Source organism: Sapajus apella, unplaced genomic scaffold (assembly GCF_009761245.1).
Source record: "Sapajus apella isolate SASKATOON/1434 unplaced genomic scaffold, GSC_monkey_1.0 scaffold31, whole genome shotgun sequence".
NCBI classification, from domain to species: domain Eukaryota; kingdom Metazoa; phylum Chordata; class Mammalia; order Primates; family Cebidae; genus Sapajus; species Sapajus apella.
The window spans coordinates 22,324,283-22,330,124 of NW_022436971.1; the positions used below are offsets into that span (position 1 = coordinate 22,324,283).

Consider the following 5,842-nt stretch of genomic DNA (forward strand, 5'->3'; position numbering starts at 1 on the left):
CTGTGGAGGATCCCATGATGGGAAAATCCAAAACCCACCACGGTTTGCTGTTGCCAGGCACGTCTTTCTGTTTCAGTAGGAGCATGCTGCTCATTCTTGAAATTCACTTCCCAGAAAGAAACAGCAACCACGATCAGTGGATTAGCGCTGGGGAGGCTGCCTGGCCTCCACTGGGCCCCACCCATCCACCCATCCACCCATCCCGGCCACCCCATTTTCTCTGTCCGAGGGTGGTGAAGAGCTTTGCCCTGACCTGAGCCCACGTGTCTAGCTTTGCACCTTCTCTGGAGTTAAAGAGGAGAGGAGCTATTTTAATCTCGAAGATTCCAGGTCAGAACATCCATTTTCTAGTCCGAGTTCTGGCTCACTGTCCTCATTTATAAAATGAGAGAGGGGACAGACTGTTCCCCAAATCTGAGACCCAGGGTGGACATGATTGGAGCCCAGTCTCACAGCTGGGTGGGGGGGTCGTGGCTATGGCACTTGAGTTCAGTTTGTCTGGCTCCAAATCTGTAGTGAGTCGGGGTCTCTCTTAGATAAGCGGGTTAAGATCCTTTTGTGGTATGTGTGACAGTTGGGTTTTCATGCTCATGTGTGAAATGTGCGTCTCTCAAACCGTGTTGTGGCATCACAATACCTGTCTGATATAAAACAGAAGAAGAAGGAAAGAATAACAATAAGAACAACCACAAAAAGCCCTTTGTCATCTCTCTGGGATGTGCAGTGGGGCCATTCCCCGGGGTGGCCTCAGAGCCCTCTGGCTGATTCTTCTGGAGCACAGAGCCCTTGGGTGCTGGTGTTCTGTGCGCGGGTCCGGGGTGGTTCCGGCGCCCACGGCCTGGTATGTCAGCAGCAGTGTTCATTCAGGCGGCTCCTTCCCAGCCACACTGTGAGACCTGCAGGCAGAGGCTGCTGAGTCACCTTTAAGGTCCTGGGTGAGCTCTCACATGCCTCCCAGGCCACCCCACCTCTGCTCCCACTCCGGGTCCTAACAGGGTCCTCCAAAGCCACAGTTCCTGCATGGGATGTGTGCCGGCTTAGGAGATGCCCCTGTCCAGAAGCCCTGAGTGCCCCCCATGCCCTCTAGAGTGGACATGGCGAGCAATGCTTCATTTGGGTTCCGTGAAGTGCTGGGCCCTCGCTGTGACATGCACAGAAAACAGGGAAGTGCTGGGTAGAAGACGGAGGTTTCCAGCAAAGGCCCCACCCCCAAGCCTGAAGACCCCAGGCCCTAAATAAGGATAGGCATTTCTGCTTTTGCACCTACAAAGTTGCCTTTTGGCTCGCAATGCCCCCATCCTATCCCCATATAAACCTGAGACCTTAGTGGGCACACATGCAAGTGGCTGAACGTCAGGACCAGCAGACCAGGGAAGGCAGAACAACGAGGCAGAGAAAGAGAGAAATGGAGGGACATCTGGAGGCTGAGGGCAGTTCAACCAGGGGCAGCTAGAGAAAAGCCCAGCACTGGGGGGCCTGACTCCAGGGAAGACCACCTTCCCACTCCAGCCCCTCCTTCGGCTCCCCATCCATCTCACTGAGGGCCACCTCCTCCATTCAATAAAACCTTGCACTCATCCTTTGAGCCCACGTGTGATCTGATTCTTCTGGTGCACTGGACAAGAACTCAGGATACAGAGTATTGTCACACTAGCCCCCCGTGCTTGCAATAAGGCAGAGGGTCCATTGAGCTCATTAGCACACAAGTCATCTGCAGACAGCACATCTCAAAGAGTTTGGTAACACACACCCACTTGGACTTTGGGAGTCACAGACACCCACACCTAGATGCTGCTGCAGAGCCAGAGCCTGAAAGTGCTCGCCCCGGCCTCTGCACCTGCCCGTCCGCATGCTCCCCTCGGTTTTGAGCTGTGGGGCTACCAAGCAGGTGACACCCCTGTTACACCTCTGTGAGGGGAATCGGGGAACTCTCTGGTTTCAGCTGCATGGGGATCGCCTCACCTTTGTAACCTGGCTCCTGTTATTTGACCACAGAGCACCTGCCCTCAACCTGGGATGTTTCTCGCTTCCACGCTCCTGCGTCCTGGGCATCACCTCTCATTGCTCATGTCATGAGGCTTACTTGGCCTTCAAGGCCTAGATACAATGCCACCTCTTTCAGGAAGACACCTGGACGTCACCAGGTAGAACAGTAGTAACACGGCAGCAATGGGCACGTGTTAGCATTTGCTGGGCCCAGAGGACGTGCTGACATGCTTCACGGCCGCTGCTGCATTCCACATCACGGCTCTCTGTATAGTTGAGACTCTCGTTTTTCCCTCCCTGTGGATGAAGGACCTGAAGCTCTGGGATGTTGTGCTCTCTGGGAGGAGGAGCTGCGTTCCTGGTCCGCCATCCGTGTGCTGGGCTGTGGGATGAACCTTCCAGAGTTGACAAATCCTACAGCCTTTTGTCTGCTCCTCCTCATGTCCTTTTGAATTTCTAAATTTCTTGGCCTTTCTTAATTTCTTGTCATACTCAACTTCTAGCATGTATTATTTACACTCATTGCCTCATCGCTTTTGAATCTGTGGCCATAAACTCTTTGAAGTCGGGGAGTTATTTTTCCCAGAATACAAGCACAGTGTCTTGTACGGAACAGGTTATATTAATTTTTGTTAAGCAAAGGGTTGATGGCATGGTTTAAGTACGGGTTTGCTTTCCTGGCTGGGGGCGTTGAGCAGCCGCTGAGGCTGTGCAGGCTGCACTCTGAATACCTGCACAGCAGCCGCGTGGGCGGCGCCCTCGTTTCTCCACCTGCTGCGGGTCACCGCTGCCTGGGGACTGTGGAGTCTGACAGGTGCAGCAGGAGGGGCTGACACCAGGCCACTGCTTTCTGGACGGCTAACCATGTGTCATGTGAGGCGGGTTTCTTCTCCTTATGTAGCAGGCATTCCTCTGCGCTTGGGATGAAAGATTGCCTTGTCCTCTGTCTGTGCTGTGGGTAAGATCCATGATGTTTAGCCAGAAAATTAACGGGATGGACTTCTTTGTTTTGCTGAGGTTTTGCTTTTCTGCCGCTGCAGAATCAATGATGTCTGTGTGGTTCAGAAAGGAATTAATCCTGTGTGGTGTAAACGGCTGTGGCTTTACAATGTCTAAACCTGAAGTGTTCTGCCCACCTTTGGGGACCTCTCTAACGGGAGAGTCGGGGGCCAGGCAGAGAGTCCTTTCCCAGGTGACTCCACACATATTCCAGACTGCCTTCTGTAGAATCATTGGGTTATTTGCATTGATTAGATTTTGTCTTTTCTTGGAGAGAATGTTTATAGTAATGTAGTTCCCTCTCTGAGTTAAACAATAATTAAAAACACACACTGAAAAGAGCTCCCTCCAGTGGTGTCTCTTTGGCCCCCAGGGTTGGGGATCGATTTTACAGTGATCTTGCTTTGCTGTGGGTGGCAGAATGTTTGGGAGTTCATCAAAAGGTCTTCAGTCAATGCCCTTCCTTTCAACTGGCACCCACTGCTGCAGTGCCTAAGCCAGGCCTGGGGCTTCCTGCAGCCCGGACCCTTCCCTGAAGGACTGAGATTGTGTTACACTTGAACTGTGGCCACCACCTTCCATCAGCTTTTATGTTTTGATGTTTCAAAACCTTCAGTTTCAAGAAGGTCATAGCATTTCTTAATAGAGAAAGACCTCAGGACATATTTAAGTGGAATCTTCGGATTACCAACGATGTTTTAAAAGCCGTAACTTTCGAGAAAGACTAAAAACCATGAGGATTTCATACCCTCTCTCCCTCTTTCTTCCCGTCTTTCTGTCTGTGCCCCTCTCCCACCTGAAGCTCACATCCGCTCAGTGTGGCCCCTGGGTCCGGCATTGTTCTAAGTGTTCTATTGTGGATCAGCTAATTAGTTCTCCTCTCAGCTCTGGGAGGTGGGTTCTGATGTCCCCACTTTGTAGATGAGCAAGAGGAAGCACAGAGGGTCTGGGGCCTTCTCAAGGTTACACGGCCGGTCAGTAGCGGCACACAGACCCAGGCAGGCGGCTGCACAGCCGACGCCGTGTTCTGCGGTCTCCCTCTTTCTATGCCTGTGATTCCTCATCCGTGCGCTGCAGTCTCTGGTCCCTTTCTGCCTTGTCTTCACCATCCAGTCATTCATTTGAATAAATATTTCTTCTGTGCCTTCTTGATGCCAAACCACAACCGGGGAGACACAGCAACAAATAAGATGCTCCGGGCACCCTCTAAGGGGCCACCAGCCGTGCGGGGAGGAGAGGAACTGGAACCAGCCTGCGTGTGACAGACGCTGGGGGAGGTGGGGGCTGCTGGGCTTACACTTCGAAGATTCCCCCCAAGCAGTGCAGATCAGGGCTGGGAAGGGAGGAGGCGGCCACGCTGGTTAAAGCTGCCTTGTAGTTCTGGCAGTATGATGTCATGGTTCCGGGCGCAGATTCAGGAGCCACATTCCCTGAGTTCTACCCCCTCCAGGACTGGCTGGAGTAGAAAAATGGCAGATTTTTCCAAAGTATGGCCAAGAAAGATCAAATCTGTGAGATCTAGGAAAAAGCAGTGCCTCATTATCATTTGGCGGACAGGTGGCTGGGCCAGACATGGAGGTGGGTGCTTCATTGTGCTCCAGGGACCAGGAAGCTGGAGCCAAACTGGCTTGAGCTTGCTCAACACCAAAGACGTGTGATGGGTTCGGAAGGGGAAGCCTGGAGGTGGGGTGAGCTTCAGGCTCCCGGAGAACCCCAATTCTTTCTCTCTGTCCCTGTGATGCCACCAGCACAGCCCAGTCCTCAGTGCCTCCCGCCCTGCCCAGGATGGCAAGACACAGCCCACAGCAACAGCGCCTCTTATCTGTCTCCAGCAATGCCAGCCTGCTGCACCAGCTGGTGCCGGACCACCTCCTGTGCTACTGGCCCCCTCCTGGACTAACACCAGGCAACGGGAGGCGGGCAATGTCCATCGGCTTTGACCTCTGAGAGTCGGGAGCAGAGGCAATGTCTGCTGAACCTATGGCATGGGGCAGGCGGACATACAGACGTGGTTAGAAGGAGAAAAATCGCTTCGCAAAAGGTGGCCGTAGGTACCCCTTCCTTGAATGGGGATGTGGAATTCCTCTAATTTACTGAAGACCCAGGACACCCTTTTCCCCAATGGCATTGCTAAAGCGGAGTTCTCTGGCAATGGGTGCTTTGGTCTCTGTCTGGAATTCTATTCCCAAAGCCATGGCGACTGAATCCATGAAGAGGCAATGGAATAGATGGACCCGACGGGGATGACGTGGGCCCAGGGGCCGCGGGACTCAAGGCCTTCCTGGTGGAGGCCGTGGTTACCATTTGCTGGGCATGTGTTTCAGGCAGGCACAGTCTGTGGCAGCTGGGAAGCCGCGAGAGCGTGGAAGTGGAATGCACCTGGGTCCTGTGACGTGGCTTAGGCCTTGCTGCTTGCACTCGTGTTTTTCTAACATTCGGGGGAGGAGTAAGTAAAGGCAGTTCTCCTGGGGGCAGGAGAGGACATCTTCTTTCATCCGTCGGCCAAGGTCACGTCGTGATTGTGCTAGGAATCCTGGGAGTCCACCTTTGTGAGCTAGAGGATGCCGGCAAACATCGGGAAAACAATTGTCATGGGATCTCTTGTTACTGCCAGGGAGTTCATGGTTCCCCCACCCCCACCACCTTTTTTTAAGCATTTGTGGCTCTTTGTGTCAACTTAGAGCAATGAGGGCCTGTTTGGTTGGAAGAATCTTAGATGATTTTGTAGCTTATGTGGCAGATACAGTTTAGTGGGTCTCAAAAGCTAGGGTGCTTCAGAATTATGGGAAATCTTGTTGAAATTGGGATTTCTGGGTTCCACGCCTAAGTATTCTGATATAATAGGTTGAAGGTCATG

General features: G+C 52.8%; 1 pseudogene; it reads left to right on the forward strand.

The window, feature by feature from the left end:
* The first annotated feature begins 550 nt into the window (after nt 1-550).
* LOC116562168 lies at nt 551-647 on the forward strand (annotated as a pseudogene).
* The last annotated feature ends 5,195 nt before the right edge of the window (nt 648-5,842 follow it).